Source organism: Schistocerca americana, chromosome 1 (assembly GCF_021461395.2).
Source record: "Schistocerca americana isolate TAMUIC-IGC-003095 chromosome 1, iqSchAmer2.1, whole genome shotgun sequence".
Taxonomy (NCBI): domain Eukaryota; kingdom Metazoa; phylum Arthropoda; class Insecta; order Orthoptera; family Acrididae; genus Schistocerca; species Schistocerca americana.
In genome coordinates, this window is record NC_060119.1 from 870,285,104 (window position 1) to 870,307,333 (window position 22,230).

Consider the following 22,230-nt stretch of genomic DNA (forward strand, 5'->3'; position numbering starts at 1 on the left):
TTTCTTCTAAGATAAGTCGTAGGGTCAGTATTGCCTCACGTGTTCCAACATTTCTACGGAATCCAAACTGATCTTCCCCGAGGTCGGCTTCTACCAGTTTTTCCATTCGTCTGTAAAGAATTCGTGTTGGTATTTTGCAGCTGTGACTTATTAAACTGGTAGTTGGGCAATTTTCACATCTGTCAACACCTGCTTTGTTTGGGATTGGAATTATTATATTCTTCTTGAAGTCTGAGGGTATTTCGCCTATCTCATACATCTTGCTCACCAGATGGTCGAGTTTTGTCAGGACTGGCTCTCCCAAGTCCGGCAGTAGTTATAATGGAATGTTGTCTACTCCAGGGGCCTTGTTTCGACTCAGGTCTTTCAGTGAATACCCTAAATGCTTTTCAGTCAGATAATTTGAACAGTTCCTAATAGACGAACATTAACTGTGATGAGACCGCCGCAAGCAACGTGTGTCCAGCTGGTAGCGTAGTCTGATGTGTGATGGCCGCGGTCGGGAGGAGTTGCACTGCAGTCGCCGCAATAGGCAGCAGCTATCTGGGCCACTAGCACGTCTGTTCTGTCGCAGCCGGCCGTGGTAGCCTAGTACGTATACCGTTCAAAACGATGCAGCGGCTTCACATTTGTCGAATAAGATTACGCTGTAGGTATCACGTAGTTCTGCTGTGTTTGCAAATGGATTAAGGAAAAATACATTGTAGGATATGCCGGGTCCTCGAGCAAAAAAAAGAGTACAGAGTACTGTGCGCAACGCACAACGAAAGTGACAAGTGACTGTACAGTGTGTCCCTCTTAAGTGTCGTCAGGCGCATTTTCTCTGCTGTTTCGGCTGATATTTGCAGTTTTGTTGTGTAGCTGGAGTGAGCCCAGACAATTAATACTGCTCATCACGTGTTTCATGCTACGCCGAGGGTCAACGGAAGGTGTCAGTTTGTTTCCCGTTACGAACCGCATTATTTTGAAAGCGAGATTTTAAGTGCCCACTCAATAGAGCGGCACCAAATTAGTCAAGTGTGATATTCGTTTTATTCGATGGAAGTAATTAAACTTCTAGTCATAAAACGCCCTAGAAAGAAGATCGCAGCTCATATTGCTGATGTAGGGGGAAACGCGATGGGAAAAAAAAGTCAGCGAAAATTTTCCAATAGATGACGCTGTAAGTGTCTTAACGTAAGTGGAGTCTGCTGAAAATGACAGATGAATCGCAATATAACCTCTACAGTGTGACGTGCATGATTGCACAAGAATAAGATTTTCACTCTGCAATGGAGTGCGCACTGATATGAAACTTCCTGACAGATTAAAACTGTGTGCCGGACCGAGACTCGAACTCGGGACCTTTGCCTTTCGCGGGCAAGTGCGCTACCAACTGAGCTACCCAAGCACGACTCACGCCCCCTCCTCACATCTGTACTTCAGCCAGTATCTCGTTTCCTACTTTCCAAAACTTCACAGAAGGCCTCCTGCCCGATAAAGGCAAAGATCCAGAGTTCGAGTCTCGGTCCAGCACACAGTTTTAATCTGCCAGGAAGTTTCATGATTGCTCAAGTTCAGCAGTTAGCATTTGTGGCACTGTTACTTAGTGAAGTTCATCCACCACGGCAAAGTCGTACTACATCACACGGGAAAAATTGGTTTTTGATTCTCCTGAAGCCAAAAACTTCATAAAAAGCAAAATTACGTCGGTTTTTAACTGTCCTGAGGGTGAATACAGCATAAAAAGGAAAATGCCATCGGCTTCTAACTGTCATTTGAGTGGCGCAAGGCAAGTTCGAGCCGCGGGGAGTGGCCGTGCCGTTTGAGGCGCCATGTCACGGACTGCGCGGCCCCTCTCGCCGGAGGCTCGAGTCCTCGCACGGGCATGGGTTTTTGTGTTATTCTTAGCATAAGTTAGTTTAAGTAGTGTGTAAGTCTAGGGACCGATGATCTCAGCAGTTTCTTCCCTTAGGAATTCACACACATTTGAACATTTTTTGACAAATTCGATATGCTGTCCAACGATAGCGCGGGGTAGCCGAGCGGTCTCAGGCGCCTTGTGGCGGTTCGCGCGACTCTCCCCACCGGAGGTTCGAGTCTACCCTCGGGCATGGGTGTCTGTGTTGTCCTTAATGTAAGTTAGTTTAAGTTAGATTAACTAGTGTGTAAGCTTAGAGACCGAAGAACTCAGCAGTTTGGTTCCATAAGACCTTACCACAAATTTCCCAAAAAAAGTCCCAATTTTTCGGCCACAAGTTAAAATCGAGAAACTGCACGTTCCACAACGAATCAGAGTGTCTCTGGGGTCACGTTCAGAATGTGTTGCTCTATGCGCACCCTCCGTTCACCTACGTACGTAACTGGAGCGCAGAACACAACATCTTTCAGATAACCCCCCGCCAGGAGTCATAGGGATTAAGGCCAGGTGATATGGAAGGCTAAGCTATAGGGAAATTACCACTGATAATTCTAGCATTTCCAAAATGACTGTGCAGCAACCGCTTCACTGGGTGTGAAATGTGCGGAGGAGTGCCACCTTACATAAAAATGATTATACCCACTAATCAACGCTGTTGGAGGGTTGGAATGACGTCGGTACGAAAAGGACACTCAAAGTGTTTACCAGTGAGGGTACAGATAACAAGACCCCCAGGACCCATCTCCTCGAAAAAATACGGCCACTCGATAAACGATACCGTCAACCTGCACCACACAGCCATCTTTACAGAATAAAGTGGTACCGGTTGATGTGCGTGCCGATTTTCCGTTGCCCATATTCTCCAATTCTGTGTATTGTCAAGTCCTTGGAAATGGGCTTCGTCTGTCAACAGAATGTCCCATGACCATTCATTGTACACTCCCATGTGAGCAAGAAATTCAAGAGCGAACATTTTTCTTGCTGGCAGGTCAGCAGAAACTGACAGGAGTGATTTTGTGTGATTAATTATGCAGAATATTTTGTAAGATTTTATGCACAGTGTTCATAGTCATGTCCGACGTTCGGGCAATTCCTCGTGCCCGCAAGTTTGCGTACCTGTAATGCTGGGGCTACATCTTTGACTGATGTCGGATCAATTGCTTCCCTCCCTCAGCCACATTGACTTCAAAAGAACGTATCTTTTCGAATTTCGTAATTATTCTCTTCAGACTGTTAGCAGATGTCGGACCAAGCCTTTTTCCATACCCTTGAGTGTCCGGAACTTCTGCAAGACTACTGACGCACAGTCACCGTTCTTGTAAACGAGCCGTACCGGCAATGATGGACAGGGTCATGTTGGGCGTCTCCGACGCAAAGTAAGCCGCGCTGCGTCGGTGTGCATATTCTGATGCTTACAGCGCCATCTATTTGTCAAATTTTCGTTAAGTTTTTGTTTGTCCCCTGCGTCTATAATATGCTGTATAAATATCACTCTGCGCTAATCTGGGAGAGCTCTATCGAGTGGGTACGCAAAATTCCTCTTTAAAAATAATTTTGTTTGTAACGGGAAAGAGAGCGATATTTTCCTTCGACCCTGGACGTCGCGTGAAATTCCTGATGACCAAAATTTATTTGGGCTGACTTCAGCTTCACATTAGTCATTTAATGTGGCTCAGTGACCTGCTCGTACAAATGTTTCTATTCGACGCCGTTTCGACGACTTGCGTGTCCCTGATGTCCTAAAAAGAAGACTGAAAAATCCGTGGTCCGATCGAGATTCGACCCCGCAACATCTCGTTTTCCAAGCGCACTCTTTACCACTTAACCACTGGGGCCAAAACTTGGAATATAAGACACTTTGCAAAAACGAAATTGAAAATATATGCTGAAACACAAGAGAAAATCTAACTGATGACTCTTGGGAGGAACACCCTCTATCCAGTGCTGAACCATAAAATTACAACACCATGAAGACAGCGTGCAACATACATCAAACTGCAACGAAAGTCAAAATCGTCCAGTGTTCTAATTACAGATCACGTTACTAAATACCACCGACCACGTATCGGCCTCCTTTGATCTCGCGGCCCCCAAATAAAGCATCAAGTGGCGGCATTATGTTCAAAAAATGGTTCAAATGGCTCTGAGTACTATGGGCTTAACACCTGAGGTGATCAGTCCCCTAGAACTTAGAGCTACTTAAACCTGACTAACCTAAGGACAGCACACAAATCCATGCCCGAGGTAGGATTCGAACCTGCGACCGTAGCGGTCGCGCGGTTCCACACTGAAGCGCCTAGAACCGCTCGGCCACAGCGGCCGGCGGCATTATGTTGATCGGGAAATTCCAGATTCGCTTCCTGTCTCTGTCTTTCTCAAGAGGCCACTTCCTGGTTGTCTGTGTGAACCAACGTCCCGAAACATGCAGACGAAGGTTTGCATCTCTCCTCAGAATATAGTATTCCTATTGGCTAACACTAGAGATAAAGGGAGGATAAAGGGAGAGCGGATACAATTCAGTGTCAAAAATAGACTGAAATAAGCCATTTGCACTACCCTTTCAAATTAATTGTTTAACAATTTATAGCACTCAAATAGATCGCCTAAAACACTCAGCTCAACCTTACGGTGATCCTTCTTCGTAGTAAAACATATTTTCAACGTTCGGGTATCCCACACAAACACGACGCAAATTAAGTAGTACGTGCTTGGATATGTGTTCTTTCCGGAAATCACTAAATGAATCATTCTATCTTTCTGTGGCAGAGGGAGACGTCATTCACGGGGAGCTATGATTCTTCATATTATTTACGGCTCTATGACTGTTGACCATCATCCTCTTATTACGAAACATGTAATCTTAAAACATGTGAAATGTCATTCCTATTGGATGCAAGGCAGATGGCGCTCGAACTGAGATGTAAATAAATGAGGCGATGAAAAAGTTTCTGTTCGAAGACCGCACTAACCCCTTGTCTACATGTTGGCTATGGTGGCGGGTTCGAATCCTGTCTCGGGGACGGCCTCTGTGGCCGAGCGGTTCTAGGTGCTTCAGTCCGGAACCGCGCTGCTACTATGGTCGCAGGTTCGAATCCTGCCTCGGGCATGGATGTGTGTGATGTCCTTAGGTTAGTTAGGTTTAAATAGTTCTAAGTCTAGGGGACTGATGACCTCAGATATTAAGTCCCATAAAGCTCAGAGCCATTTGAACCATTTGAACCTACATGTTGGTACCTATATACCCGCGTCAGAGTCGCGCTGGGTTGCATATACACTGCAGCAACGCCTTCAATCAGATTACCCGTTATAGCTTACGCACGTACACGAGCTCTTGTGCAATCGACCAAGCGCCGAGATCACAACCGTGGAAAAAACACAACTTAGCATGTTTCTACATTAAGAGCTAGTTGCCAAGTTTACCACCTCGCTGATTGCCAGTAATCTGACGCGACGTCATTACAGTTTTTAGCATGATTGTCTCACAGATACACACATCATTATTTAAAGCGAGGCTCCAGCCAAATTTATTCGCCAAATAACTAATGTAGGTCGTTTCAGGAAAGGTGGTAAACTTTTCAGGAAATAGCATCATGAACTAATTCCATGTACAAAAGTAATACAGACCTCAGCCCGCATTTTGGCATTATAGCGATTTACTCGCTTAATGCTTACGATTACATGTCCGACTACTTGTAAGCCAAGCTCGTCAACGACCGATATTTGAAGGATTAATTCCATGGTGCAAAAGTATAAAATTTTTGCCCTTTCTTGATCACTCCAACTTTAATTAAATTAGCGAACTCACCGATAACTTTACATAATAACAGCCACTTACTATTACATCCTTTGCTAATAAACCGCGATGAAATTCTGTGAGTACCGACGTTACCGCGGAAATCAAAGCGCAGACTTTGACTATGATGTTATCAACTAGCGAGACAGCAGTTTTTGATATTTAGCTTGGACACTACAAGTTCGTAAACAATACAGTACTTTTTTACAAATGCTACCGTGACATTTGATTACAGGTTTCGTTTCCGAAAATCATTTCATTCCGGTGTACAATGTTATAGGTTGTTTCCTAGCCGCAGCATACCGAAACTGCTGTTCAGTCACATTTGTAATGAAATTCCTTTGGCTGGTCACTAAGGCACACTAAGGCTAAACGCGCAACTGAGCAAAACTTCGATGAAGCAGAAGTCGATAAAGCGAGTCCGTCTGACATATTTCAGTACGTATGGGTGTAGAACGTATAGAAATATGGCAAAAATTACACCGACGTGGCTTGTAGCCTTTTTGTTATCAATGGGTGCAACACTTTCACTCAGGAGACAAAGCTCAACACTTGCAATTTTATCTGTGGGTAATGGCCAATCACAGACTAATTTCACGCATATTGTTCACAGATAAAGCTACTTTCACTGGTGACGCATATCGATGAAGAGATATGCGTGCAATTATGGAGATACGCTGCATCATCGTTATTCTGTAAACGTGTAGTACTGTGCTGTTATCGGTCAACTATTTTGCTATCTTATAGCTCTAACGTGTGGAGATTTCAAGCAAAATGACTTGCCACTGCTCTGGAAGAGCAGAATTTGGCTACAGGTTTGGACATTTTTGCTTTCGGTTTGACACAGTCCCTGCACTTCCGGCCTGTAACACATCATTTAAACCCAAAACTTCATGAGCGGCGTATCGCCCGCATCAATAACTTTTCTGCAAAATGTCTAGATAGCCGGTGGTTGGATTTAAGAAAAATGCATTGTTATAAATTATCCGGCAAGAATAGATAGCTCTAATAAACTATTTGTGACATTTATACAGCACATTAAAAGAGCTGCAACGCCGCACCAACCGAAAACGGGGAACACATTTATGTGAATATTTTACCTTGAAATTGTACGCACCTGGCGGGGCATTTTGCCTTTCTTCCCGAAACACAGAATTAGTGGTTGATCTGAGTCGGTGTAAGGAGAATACTTAAGACAAACGAGTTGCTGTAAATGCGTTCTGATGGTGGGTTACCTCCTACTATCGCATCGGACCTCCTCTTGCTCGGTGTAGTGCAGCAACTCGGCGTAGAAGGTAGGAGACGAGGTACTGGCTGAAGTAAAGCTGTGAGGACGGGGCGTGAGTCGTGCTTCGGTAGCTCGTTGGAAGTCCCCTGCAGAAACACTGAGCCGGCCGCAGTGGCCGAGCGGTTCTAGGCGCTTCAGTCCGGAACCGAGCGGCTGCTACGGTCGCAGCTTCGAATCCTGTCTCGGGCATGGATGTGTGTGATGTCCTTAGGTTAGTTAGGTTTAAGTAGTTCTAAGTCTCTGAAACTGATGACCCAAATGTTAAGTTCCATAGTGCTTAGAGCCATTTGAACCATAAAAAAAAAACACAAAAAAAAAATTGAGCCATGCTGTCTCTATAGCCGTCCGTGATTGCGGAAGTGTTGCCGGACCAGGATTTTGTGCTGAACTGACCACAATGTTTGGTGATCGTCATGTCGGGCGATCTGGGTGGCCAAATCATTGGCTCGGCTTGTGCAGAATGTTCTTCAAAGCGATCGCGAACAACTGTTGTCCGGTAACATGCCGCGTTGTCTTCCATAAAAATTGCATCCTTGTTTGGGAAGAAGAAGTCCATGAATGGCTGCAAATTGTCTCCAAGTAATCTAATATAACCTACCATTTCCATCCAATGTTCGGTTCAATTGGATCGAAGGACCCAGTTCATTCCGCGTAAACACGAACCACACCATTACGGAGCCATGACCAGCTTACACGGTGCGTTGTTCAGACCTTGGGTTTATGGCTTCGAGGGGTCTGCGCCACATTCGAACCTTACCATCAGCTCTGACCAACTGCATTCGGGACTCAACTGATCAGGCCACGGTTTTCCAGTCGTCTAGGTTCCAGCCGATATGGCAACAAGCGCAAGAGAGGCGGTGCATGCGATGTCGTGCTGTTACCAAAGCCACTCGTGTCGGTTGCGTGCTGCCGTAGCCCATTCAAGCCAAATTTCGCCGCATTGTCCTAACGGATAAGGTCGTCGTACGTCCCACGCTTTTGACACTGTGGATCTCGCAATATTGAATTCCCTAACGATTTCGGAAATTAAGTGCCCCCATGCGTCTAACCTCAACCACCATTCCGCCTTCAAAGTCTGCTGATTCTCGTCGTGCGCTCACAATCACGTCAGAAACCTTTTCTCACGAATGAGCAGAGTACAGATGACAGCTCCGTCAATGCACTGCCATTTTATACCTTGTGTACGCTATAGCACCACCATCTGTAATGTGCACATCGCCATCCCACGACTTTTGTCAACTCAGTGTGTGATTGCCTGTCTCATAGGCAACCACTCATCTACTTTGCGGCTAACGTACACAGACTGACCAAGATATGATAGCCTCTGCCCACCACGAACTTGAACGCAGCCTGGTTGCGTTGCGGGCTACTGATCCGCTAAGGAAAGTATCCTGTCAGTCCAAAAACGTTTTGAGACTGTATTAACAAAAAAGAGAGAAAAAAAGATCTGTAACTATGTTATAGGCCATTTTAATTATTTTAATTCTGAAGAAGGCACTCTTCCAAGTGTGGAAACCTGGTCAATAAGACTAAAAAATTTTGTGACCGAGGGCTCATTTGTTTCAATTTTAATTTAGAAACGGCCATTGAACCAAGGAGCCATGTTTAAAACCTTGCGAAAAAAGAGAGAGGAGGTAAGATGTTGGTTTCGGTGCACCAGGTGTTCTACATAGCTACCCCCCACTTGAGTACAACGTTCATAACCATGCGAAACTGTCAGGAATGTCCCTGTTAGTAATGTTGTTCATCTTGCGCGTCACATTCGTTGAATGTTGGTTGCGTCGTCTAAGCGTTTACCCATTATGTGAACTTCTGCAGTCATCCGTTATGATTTTTTCAAAAAAAAAAAAAAAAGAACTGTTCACGTTTTACATTTCAGTTAAGTAGCGACAGGTATCCTCGCGTTGTTTGTTGTTTTCGTTCGGGAGTCGAGATATGCGGTACAAACTTTGTACACACTTTTCTCTTCTTCGAAGCATTCTGTAGAAGGTATCGAAAACTTGCTTTAGAGATGTCGCTTCATTGCGATTTGTGACACAACAACGTTCACACACTGCTACTCCAAGGCCACAAACAACGGGTCCGTAATTAAGGAGAATTGCGTGACAGGGGCCGCATAACTCAGGAAACGTAGCAAGGACATGTCGATAACATGCGACGCAGAATTGCTGTTGTTTCGAGTTCCAAAGGCGGACCAACACATTCAGCAGGTCGTCATTATGTTTCGGCTCATCACTGTATGAGTAATCTAGTTACAAGTATGGCCAACTTCATACTTTTTAAGAACTGGAAGTACATGCCTGCCTTGTAAAGATTATAGACAGTCAAAATCTGAGCTTATAGTCCGATTTCAAGTAGTCGGCATTTGACCGCTAGCGACCTGCTCTCGTCAGTAGTACACCAATGGCGGGGAGCCAAGGGTGGCTATACGATAGTTTGTGGGGTAGGGGCGGGGAGGCAAGACCTGGGGGAGTATTTTTAATACTCTGGAAGAAAAATGGCGACTTGTAAGTAGTCACAAAAAAGTTCCAGTTACGGCCCAGTTAAAAACCTGCATAATACCGACTTTTAAATCATTTTCTTGAAAGAAAAACGCAACTAAACTACATTTTTTTGCCTGGTAACAGAGACCTTTAATCGCCACAGCCATATAGTTTCGTTTGATTAAAGCATCTGTACCTTGGTTTCAGGTGAAATTCATCGTTTCGTTTGAGTCTGAGGTGCTATTCCAAAACAGTTGGAGAGCCTCTGCAATGATCTTCGAATTTAGGGGGAATACCAACGGGCTGAGACATGAATAGGAATTCCGACTGAGGAGGGAGCCTGCAGTGATAGTCCGTGCGGCTGTGAAAACCATTGTGCCAGTCTGGCCAGTCCCGACACGTAGTACGAATTTTCATTCATCGCTTCAGTCTGCATAGATATATATTTTTACCTTTTCCAAAGAGATAGCGGGGGGTGGGAGGGGAGGGGGATGGGGGGGACGTCCCTCGTTGTCCTCGTGTATGAGCTCTCTTGCGGGGAGCCTCACATAGTCGCCTCCCACAATGTTGTCACTTCTGCTGTGCAGAACATCGTGCCTGCTAGCTCTCAGGTAGGAAAGTTTTTCGGACGCAGCAGTTTCCGCTATATCTAGAAAATATGTAACTCCGACCCAAATGAAAATTAAGAAAAAATTTTTGACTTTGTTAATGTACGATAAGTGAAGTTTTTAACTTCTCCGTCATTTTTTAAGAGATAGAGACTTTAAAGCGAATTTTTATCGCCGCGGAGAACGAAGCGCTGTGACGGTTGCCTGCAGAACAGAACTTCTCGTGAAAAAGGTGGCAAATTTAGACCTTAAACGTCGGATGCCAAACAGTTTAAATCAGCCTATATGTAGAAAAAGTATAAAGATGGACAGAAATATGTTAACTTAGCGTTAGAATCTCGGTCTAAGGTACAAAAGCGTTCAATATCAATTTTTTTCATAATTTGGATTTAGTGCGATTGTACGCTTAATAACAACTTCTTAAAAAAACGCGCATGTACCATTTTGTTTTTTTGAGTCTGTTACTTAGAAGAATGGCCAAATCTATATTTGCATCTCAGTTTTCTTAAACTCTGGAAAAACCGACGTTAGAATTCCTACATCAATTCTATTTCTAGGTCCACATCATTACAAAATACAGGTGTTGTATAAAAGCCGGCCGCGGTGGTCTAGCGGTTCTAGGCGCGCAGTCCGGAACCGCGTGACTGCTACGGTCGCAGGTTCGAATCCTGCCTCGGGCATGGATGTGTGTGATGTCCTTAGGTTAGTTAGGTTTAATTAGTTCTAAGTTATAGGGGACTGATGACCATAGATGTTAAGTCCCGTAGTGCTTAGAGCCATTTGAACCATTTTTTTGTTGTATAAACATATGGGAACATCGCAAGAAATGGATGCTTGGATATAATTGCAGATGTTAGCTAAACGTATAGGTTGTGTTGTTGTCCGTGACCACGAACGGAACCTGTGCAATGTCATCAATATGTTGCGAGAGTGAGTCGTGTTCAGAACAGTGCTCTGGGAGTACAGTACGTCGGAGCTCAGTGACTTCCGACGTGGGCAAATCGTTGGTGCTCGTATGTTGGATGCTTACGTTGCTGTATAGAGAGGCACCGCGTCGAAGATTTACATGGGAAAGTGGAAAAGAATCGTCGGCTAAGTCATTAAAGCGGCCGAAAGTGTGTGTTGAGCCATCGTCACGGCCGGTCACTGAAGAGCATTGTGACGAACAATAAGAGGACGACTAGTGCAAAAGTCACTGCAGAACTGAATGTCGCACTCGCGAACCCTATCAGCACCGGAACAACACGAAGAGTGCTCCAGGAGCAGGATACTGCAGGACGAGCTGGAATTTAAGAACCACCCGTCACTGATGGAAATGTGCATAACAGGAAAACGCGGTACCGAAGCCATAAAACATGGACTGTGCAACAATGGAAGGGAGTAATTTGGTCGGATGAGTCTTGTTTCACAGTGTTTCCAACTTCCAGCCGAGTCTACGTCCCAAGAGTTAAACATGACGAAGGTTGGGTGATGATTTGGGGCAGCCGTATCGTCCTGTTCCATAGCCCCACGGTTACCCTGCAAGGCCGAATTTCTGCCAAGGATTATGTGGCCACTTTCACTAATCAGGTCCATCTCATGGTAAAATGTTTACTCCCCGATGGTGATACTGTGTTCCCAGAAGACGGGGCCCCTGTGGAAGCAGCTCGCATCGCCTAAGATTGGTTTTGTGAGCACGAGAAATTATCGCATCTCGCCTGATCATCACAGTCACCAGATCTCAATATATAATGAACATTTCTGGTCTACTTTGGAGAGAAAGGTGAGTGGTCGCCGTCCACCTCCATCATTGTTATCTGAACTTGTCACTAATGAGCAGGAAGAACGCTATAAATTCCGTTTGAAAACCATACAGGACCTATTTTCATTCATTTATAACTGAAACCTGTTTTGAATGCCAACGGTTTTCCAACATCGTTTTATACTGTTAATGGGTTGTGTTTGTGGTATTTCGACTTTTGTCCACTCCCTGTATGTACTATAGGAAGACGCGTACGATATTTTCTGCCTCTACTCTCTAATAATTTCCGAGAAACTAATTTCGTCATATTTGTAATTGGACTGATCATACTAATCTCGCGAAAACAGTAGGGATCAGTAGGTACTATCAATGCGACATATATTAGTTTTTCTTCCATGCTAATTACTAAAATTTCTAGTCAGAGTTCTACTCGTGCAAATTTTTAAACGAAGCACTCAGTATCGGTCCTTGTTTAACATATGAACGAAGTAAAATCGTTTAGTGTGGCAACTTAACTAGCAAACGCCTACTTGCTTGCTATTTTTTATTGATCAGTCAACTGTGATATCTACTGCGATACTGTTTGCCGTATTTCATATCGCGACGTTGTATCAAGTCCATCACCCTTAGAATAAGCTGGTTTCCGCGCAGAAAGAAGCTTTCAGACTAGATAATGTCACTGACGACCTACATAGGAGCAGCCTTTCAAAATAATTTTAAAAAATCAACTGCATTTGTATATATTTCAGCATATTATGATACAAAGACGTTCAAATAATATCATGCAGAAAAACAGTCCAACTTATTAATAGAATTCTTGCTGGCAGGTCATTCCTGGTCATACTGAGCAATGGAGTAAGCTTTTCGACTACACTAAATGATGAACTACCTCAGGGATCTATCCTTGCTCCACTACTGTTTAGTCTCCAATATACCTGAAACTAGGTCTCGTAGGTTTGGATGAACCGATGGCTGGGTGATGGGGGTGGGACATCGGAATTTTGTAGAAACAGAAGGTATCTTAACATCTGATCTGAAGAAAATGGAAACATACCTCTAGAGATGGAAACTGAAACCAAACCGCAACAAGACAGAGACGGCTTGCTTTCATTTGTCCAAAAGAGCGGCAAATACGCAGCTTTAGGTATATTTTGCTGACAGACTACTTCACCAGAGTCAGACCCAAAATGTCTAGGGATTACATATACGGGGCACTGTCCCCCAAAAATTATCTGAAAAGCTCTGCGCACTTCAGCACTTGATGTAGTCTACTAATGCAGAATCTGGTGCTAATGTATAGCTTAGTAGTGCACGGGCACAAACGCTCGACGTTCACCTGAATAGCACAACGAGAATTATCAGTTGTACACTAAGATCAAACCCCAACGAATGGCTGTCCATACTGCGCCACACTGCGCTCCCAGGATTTCGACGAAAGCATCTCTTCTGCGTGAGTTTAAACGCATACAAGGCAACCCGCAATTCCATACACATCAAGTCGCGGTAATCCTAGAAATAAACCGGCTTCGATCAAGAGAACCATGAGAGGCTTGCACTTCACATCGTCAGAACTTGCCCTACATTCGAAAAAAAAAACCCTCTACCTTCGTTCAATCGCGCAAAAAGTTGGCAAGTATCAGCAGAATACGCACCAATAATGGCAGAAGCATCGGCTCTCTTCATAGATGGGGTAAGGCTACATCTCGAAAAGGCGATTGTGGAGCAGCCAGGCAAACCGTTTGTCGCATTGTTACAGGATGTCCCAACAGGGCATATCGTGAAACTTTCTACTGTTTCCTGATGACAACGAACGACGCAATTGATTATATTGAAAACTAGCAAACCCGGCAATGCTTTGGAGGTGCTAAATTTGTGTGGGAATTGGATATACATCCTAAACTCCTTCTCCCCTCTCTCTGCCCATCTCGTCCATCCCCCTCTCTTAGTTCCTCTCCTCCTCCCCCCCAACCCTCTCTCTGTATATGTCTTCCTTCCCCTTCCACTCTCTGTGCATCGACGCCTCACCCCGCACTCTGTCCATCTCCTTAACCCCCCCCCCCCTTTCTTTGTACATACCCTCCTGCCCCCTTCCACGTCCATCCTCTCTGCCCTGCTCTGTCAATCACCTCCTCTCCCCTCTCCGACCTTGAACCTTGTTTACCATTGTTGTGAACATAACCTCGATTGAAAATGGAAGGCACTTAAAATGAATGGGAAAATCGACTGGGATCATTGGTATGGGGTGCAAGGCATACCTTCAACTGCTGGATCTGTGAGGATAGTAGCTTCAATGACAGTGTTTCACGTAGTTCCAATCTGTGAATCGGTAGGGTCACAGAGCTTCGAACGATCAGATTGCGACGTAGTACGAGTATTATAACCATGAGCCGATAAGCCATAAATACACATGTACTCTTTTCTGTAATACCAACAGCAGGGATGAAAACAAAACAACATTATTGTGTATACAATTTTTGTTTGAAACTATATGTAAGTAGAAAGAATATACATGTGAGAAGTAATTTCTTTAATGGTTTAAGTGCCTACCCATCGTAGTTGAAACTGACTGAAAGAAAGAAAAGTAATCCGCACATTCTCGCAGCAGACACCACACCACGGCATTTTCTTTCTCACAATCAGTTTCAACAGAAAACTCGTACATCAGCATTTGAAAAAATATGTAGCCTATATCCATCTGAATGAATAACAGTGTATCGTGTAAAAATTTGAAGTAAATAGGTCAAGAACTTTTCGAGATTTTTGGTAACAATGTTTCCCTGTGTATATTACATATACATTTATATGTTATATATAGTATACGTTTATTAGAGTATCGGGTAAAAATCTGAAGTAAATTAGTCAACTACTTTTGTACATTTTTGGTAACAACGTTAAACAACGACATGCCTTGACATAGTAGTATAGATTTAAATGTTTGTCTGTAAATTGCATGTGTTACTGTTTGTGTTACATTTGATGCTATGCTTGAAAAACCATACGATAAATAAATCACTTCAACCACGTGCCTTACAGTTGTTTCACTGTTTATTTGTTGCAAGGATTCCACTCAAGTCGAGACAGCGTATGCTTCAGTGATCGTCAAACCTATTTTGCTAAAGAGCCATTATGGACATTGTAGGCGACACATCGGTCGCATAGGAAGGATGGGCGGGGTATAGGAGCGAGTAACGGGAGTGGGGGGGAGGGGGGGGGGTTAAGGTAGCCATTCAAAGAGAAACTAAATTTTCACAAAACATGGTTATTGATGGAAGCTTACCACTTCCTCATTTTGAATCTACATATTACAAGGAATCACACTAACTATTTTACAGTGAAAAAATAATAATATATAGGGACTACATAAATTTTTCTGAAGGCTTACACAGTGATCAGTTTTTCGTACCTAGCTGGGTACTGTGGCCAGTGACATCGCAACATGTTTGTTTTTCTTATTTCTGCGCAAATTTCTAGGCATCATCACGCCCCAGTATGTGAAATAATACCGACTGGCTGCACCAGACCGTTTTCAATTGGACTTGGACCAAGTACATCAGAACGGAGACGGTTTAAAATAATATACCTGTATTAATTCAGGACTGTCATAAATGGATAGAATGGTGGATGATATTAAAGGGTTTGTTTCTTGGGGTGTAGGCCAAAAGATGTTGTTTAACCACTGGTGTTGTAGTAAGTTATTACTCCCCATTCCGATGAGGTAACAAGAATAATATAAATGACTTATGTTAAATCAACCACCTTAATAAACAAAAACGATTTTACTCGAAAATAACGGAGCAACCCTCTTCTGTCAATATCACTGACAACAATGTAAGAACTAGTCTGACAGTTTCTCGACCCTCTTCGGGTCAAAAAATATGAAATGACCACTTCTCCCGTTCTGGCCACTTTACCACGCCTTCCCGTGCCGATCTCACTGTCAACTGGTAACCTGCATGAATTAGCATCTTATATAAATTAATAGCGGTAACTGCAATACGAGACACGATCACAAATTTGCACTGATTGTTTTGAATGAAATTTTTCTTTTACTCATTGCATTGTCTTATGAGGGGCGACAAAAAAGTTTCCTTTTGAGGGGATTGCTGCAGCGTATACGCTCCCAGCGGGAATTCGATGCTGGTATACAAGCACCGACATGTAGACAAGGGTTTACTGTGACCTGAACTCGCATTCGGGAGGACGTCGCTTCAAATCCGCGTACGGCATCCACATTTAGGTTTTCTGTGATTTCCCTAAATCGCTCGAGGCAAATGCCGGGATAGTTGCTTCGAAACGGCACTGCCGATTGCCTTTCCCATCCATGCCACAATCCGAGCTTGAGCTCCGACTTTAATGACTTCGATGTCAACAGGACGTTAAACCAAAATCTTACTGCTATAAGAACGTAGGCTTCCGCGGCCGGTGTCATAGTGATTAAAATTCTTCTGGGTATTATGCCGCGTCATTGCTATAAACTAACAACAATAATAAACTAAAACCGACGTTTCGGCCGAATTGCAACGGCCTTCCTCAGGGCACAACTAAAATCTTACTTCCTTCTTCTTCTACAACAGACATAATTTGATTTCATATTAGTTGCTACAGATATGCACCACATTAGAATATGACCGTCTCTATAATACGCAATCGCGAATCCATGTTACTTCCGTCTGATATTTTACCGTAGCTGGTAATCGACGCTAGTTGCGCACGCTCGTGAGTTGTCAACATTGGAAAACAATCAATAAGATATTCTGCCCTTCTCTTCTGTTTAACCTGCAGTGGCCGCGGTACACGCCACTTTGTTCCTGACGTAAGCGGCGAACTTTACTCAAGGCCGAATTCACCAACGTCAATTTAAACCATAAGAACCTAAAATATGACTTTCTCTGTAAGTATTTTTGTTTGCTACTGGCCAAGATAAATACTCTTAAGAAGCTATCAATGTTAGTTGACTTTTTAGATTCTGCTGTTAGTTGCAATAGCATATTATTACGCACGAACACTTGATTCGGGCCTCATGTGGTCCGCGGGCCGCAGTGTGACGACCACTGGCGTTTATTTATTAATGGCCAACTCTGCATGACATGAACAGTAGTGGCCCTTTCTAGAGCGTGTCAGATATCTGAAGTCGCGAACTCAAGTGCTGGGCGCAGGAGAGCCGCTACGGGCGGCTGCCTACCTGAAACTCGGAGAGCAGGCGCTGTCGGCGTGGAGTGGAGTGCAGAGGTGCGGTGTGGCCGGGCCGCCGTCGCGACGCGCTCTGAGCCGCCGGGCTGCCGGCTGCGCGCAGCTCCCTGCTGAATCACCGCGGCCGTGCGCGGCGCCTGCGATCCGCGAACCTCTGCCCAATCTGCAGCCGCCTGCGCAGCACACTGCCACTCGGCTCTGGAGCTAACATCGCAATTCACGTCTTTCAAGCCAGTCGGCAGCTGACTCTTAGAGACACTTACATCCACTTGCGACGGCATGACTTGGTCATCGACTCTACAAGGCACCGAAACTGTCGGATGGCCGTACTGATCCACAACTGCTAAATCGACGTTCACATCTGACGGTTCTTGGCCGCAGGGTCCAAAGCGCACACATCTGACTCGCATCTCTTAACTGCTCAGTCGATTTGACACCATGTAATCTCCCCAGCCACAGAAGTACTACACTACTGGCCATTAAAATTGCTACACCAATAAGAAATGCAGTTGACAAACGGGTATTCATTGGACAAATATATTATACCAGAACTGACATGTGATTACATTTTCACGCAATTTGGGTGCATAGATCCTGAGAAATCAGTACCCAGAACAACCACCTCTGGCCGTAATAACGGCCTTCATACGCCTGGGCATTGAGTCAAACAGAGCTTGGATGCCGTGTACAGGTACAGCTGCCCATGCAGCTTCAACACGATACCACAGTTCATCAAGAGTAGTGACTGGCGTATTGTGACGAGCCAGTTGCTCGACCAACATTGACCAGACGTTTTCGATTGGTGAGAGATCTGGAGAATGTGCTGGCCAGGGCAGCAGTCGAACATTTTCTGTATCCAGAAAGGCCCGTACAGGACCTGCAACATGCGGTCGTGCATTGTCGTGCTGAAATGTAGGGTTTCGCAGGGATCGAATGAAGGGTAGAGCCACAGGTCATAACACATCTGAAATGTAACGTCCACTGTTCAAAGTGCCGTCAATGCGAACAAGAGGTGACCGAGACGTGTAACCAATGGCACCCCATACCATCACGCTGGGTGATACGCCAGTATGGCGATGAATACACGCTTCCAATGTGCGTTCACCGCGATGTCGCCAAACACGGATGCGACCATCAGAACCTGGATTCATCCGAAAAAATGACGTTTTCCCATTCGTGCACCCAGGTTCGTTGTTGAGTACACCATCGCAGGCGCTCCTGTCTGTGATGCAGCGTCAAGGGTAACCGCAGCCATGGTCTCCGAGCTGATAGTCCGTGCTGCTGCAAACGTCGTCGAACTGTGTCGTGCAGATGGTTGTTGTCTTGCAAACGTCTCCATCTGTTGACTCAGGGATCGAGACGTGGCTGCACGATCCGTTACAGCCACGCGGATAAGATGCCTGTCATCTCGACTGCTAGTGATACGAGGCCGTTGGGATCCAGCACGGCGTTCCGTATCACCCTCCTGAACCCACCGATTCCATATTCTGCTAACAGTCACTGAATCTCGACCAACGCGAGCAGCAATGTCGCGATACGATAAACCGCAATCGCGATAGGCTACAATCCGACCTTTGTCATAGTCGGAAACGTGATGCTACGCATTTCTCCTCCTTACATGAGGCATCACAACAACGTTTCAGCAGGCAACGCCGGTCAACTTCTATTTGTGTATGACAAATCGGTTGGAAACTTTCCTCATGTCAGCACGTTGTAGGTGTCGCCACCGGCGCCAGCCTTGTGTCAATGCTCTGAAAAGCTAATCATTTGCATATCACAGCATCTTCTTCCTGTCGGTTAAATTTCGCGTGTGTATCACGTCATCTTCGTGGTGTAGCAGTTTTAATGGCCAGTAGTGTATGATGTCCGTGGAGTGATCCTCTGCGTATTCTCACACAATTCGTGACGGACGAGGTCGTGCGTTCTCTTGCTGAAATATGCTGATAGATGTACAACGTACAGCTGTAGGCAAACAAACGGATGCACTTTGATCGGACAGTAGGCTCCAGTATCGTCCTTCTGTATGTGACGATGTTAGAAGCGTCAGTGGTCCGTGTAACTATCTCCGGCATCAAGACACCTCTGCCGTGATTCGTCAGTGCAGACGACCAAATGCCAGGTTTCGAGCGTCCAACAACTGCATTCCTGCGGCCATGCCAGTCGTGTAATTTTTGCAAAGTGAAGGTGGAGAGGGCGGAGAAAGGAAAGGAACGGAAAGGAATTCATGATGCCAGCTGCACCGAGACTTTATGCGAAGCCAGCGGCAGCGAGTGTAAATGTGTGCCGGTCTAGGATCCGAACCCGTGATCTTCTGCTTACTAGGTAGTCGTGTAAACCACTGTGCCACCCGAACACAATGTTTACCGCAAGTGCGCGGACTATCTCGGTACGCTCCCCAGCTGACCCACATTCCCACCCAGCGCCATCTATCTGCAGTCCCCTTCCATGTCCACCTCACTCGCTACTGTGAGATTTTGAGATGAGGTCAAACGTTGATTGTGCATTTCCACTGAAGGTGGTGGTTTCGTAGCCCGTCTAGGCTAATCAGTTATATGAACAAGTTGTTGTCGTCTTCAGTCCATAGAATGGTTTGATGCAGCTCTCCATGCTACTCTATCCTGTGCAAGCTTCCTCGTCTCCCAGTACCTACTGCAACCTACATCCTTCTGAATCTGCTTAGTGTATTCATCTCTTGGTCTCCACGCTGCCCCCCAATACTAAAATGGTGATCTCTTGATGCCTCAGAACATGTCCTACCAACCGATCCCTTTTTCTAGTCAAGTTGTGCCACAAATTTCTCTTCTCTCCAATTCTATTCAATACCTCCTCATTACTTATGTGATCGGCCGGCAGCGGTGGTCTAGCGGTTCTAGGCGCTCAGTCCGGAACCGCGCGACTGCTACGATCGCAGGTTCGAATCCTGCCTCGGGCATGGATGTGTGTGATGTCCTTAGGTTAGTTAGCTTTAAGTAGTTCTAAGTTCTAGGGGACTGATGACCTTAGAAGTTAAGTCCCATAGTGCTCAGAGCCATTTGAACCATTTGAACTTATGTGATCTACTCATCTAATCTTCAGCATTCTTCTGTAGCACCACATTTCGAAAGCTTTCTGCAAAGTGAGGTTAAATACACGTATGGGCAGTATCTTCTGTATCCTACAGCAAGAAGGCCGTTTCCCAATTTACTGTCCGGGATTGAATTGGCGAGAGATCTACTATACCGTAACCCACCTACCTCCTCTTACTATACGTACATACTACGGCCAAATCGTCTACACAGATGGATTCAAACAAAAGAATGTTGATAACTCACGATGCGCACATCTCTGTTCACATTTATGGACTAATCGATTATTCTGTCTGTCAGCAAAAGTGACTGCTTGCATTACGGAAAATATTATTTTCCTGGGGGGCAAAAACTGTCTTCCAGACTTTTCGAGTCCGGAGGCGCTTTGTTTTTAACGCTGAATGGAAAGACAGGGCAACTAAAAATATACCTTAAAGCTCCATGAAATCTACTAGGAGATGTCAGAACGTCGAGTTCATTTGGATAAACGTACACTCTGATGTTGAAGGGAATCAACGAGCTTATGAACTCTGTAAGGAGATCGCCGCGAAGAATTATTACTCAGTATTAAACTCCACAGGACGACTAAGGGGCTTGTGGCTCTGAGCACTATGGGACTCAACTGCTGAGGTCATTAGTCCCCTAGAACTTAGAACTAGTTAAACCTAACTAACTTAAGGACATCACAAACATCTATGCCCGAGGCAGGATTCGAACCTGCGACCGTAGCGGTCTTGCGGTTCCAGACTGCAGCGCCTTTAACCGCACGGCCACTTCGGCCGGCGGACGACTAAGGGAATACCTTTTATACAGTTTTGTTATTTGGGATATTTTGTCGCACTATGAGCATAAGCTTTCTCAGCTTCTAGGACAGAATCACCATGTATTTAACTAGAGTGAAGATGTACATACTTCGTATCAGCCTTCTCATCTCTATGGACCATAGCAGTCACTGTTCCACATGGAGGTATCATGAATAACTATGTTTTAACAGCAACTAGTTTAATGCAAGGAGCGACGGGCCTTCTGTAGGCTTTCTGACAACATGTTGCCGCTCGTCTTCCCCGATGCATTGGCGAGTTGAGGGCAGCTGTACTGCAGCAGCGGCATTCATTCCCTACACAGCTTACACGCATATCATTTAATAATGTTCAAATGTGTGTGAATTCCTAAGGGACCAAACTGCTGAGGTCATCGATCGGTCCCTAGACTTACACTCTATTAAAACTAACTTATGATAAGAACACTACACACACGCATGCTCGAGGGAGGACTCGAACCTCCGGCGGGAGGGGCCGCGCAATCCATGCATGGCCCCCCAAACCGCGCGACCACTCCGCACGACTACGCGCATCATTAATGCCGTCACACATTACTACGTGTACTGTATTGGTATTCGGAGTAAACAGAATGCATACTGACTAAACTGTACCTTCGACCTGGATATGTGGGGTAAACTAATCTGTGCGTTAGATTTAATTATCTTTCAGCGCTCCATAATCAAAACAGCTATGCTGTATCAAATCTTAGACTAGCTTCTTACGCGAAGTTATTTTATTTGAATGTTCTTCCTAATCGAGAATTCCATGGAATATTGGTACAAAATATCCTATCTGCCCTCAGTATTATACTTCCGTTAATGATTTGCAAATTGTTAGCGCAGTTGATAGTGTTTGACCATGAGGACCAGGGATAATATACCACTACCGAACTGCAACTAGTGCTACTCTCTGCATACGAATCAATTATTCTCAAACATATTCAGATCGTAATTTATAATCAGGTTCTCTCTCTTTGCAAAATAATAGGTTTTGTACTTTTCAGTATCAGAACAACGTATACTGAGAGATATTATTGGATTTCATTTTCCATAATATTCAACATTCCTCTTTCCGTCAATTTTCAAAGTAACTTTTCACTTAAATAATCGGGAAAACAGATGGCGGAAAGGAAAATAAATGTTCTGGACGTCATCTACTTCCAGACACAAAAAACGGTAAATACTTTTCCCATCACACAACTTCACCTTAGATTTACGTATTTTCATCACAGGGTAGGTACAGCATATGCCACGTATTTAAAACTTGAAGTTATTACATATACGCTAACTGAAGCATGGCTCGAACAAAGTACTAAACACTTTTCATTGGATTCTGGAGTTC

The 22,230-nt window shown here is 44.7% G+C and overlaps 1 protein-coding gene across 1 annotated transcript in view; it reads right to left on the reverse strand.

Moving 5' to 3' along the window:
• LOC124547093 (cytochrome P450 6k1-like) overlaps nt 1–17,123 on the reverse strand; it is a 165,896-nt gene extending 148,773 nt beyond the window's left edge. Inside the window, exon 1 of the mRNA XM_047125084.1 lies at nt 16,996–17,123. The gene's annotated coding sequence lies outside the window, so the exon portion shown is untranslated. The remainder of the gene's footprint in view (nt 1–16,995) is intronic.
• Nucleotides 17,124–22,230: the final 5,107 nt, after the last annotated feature.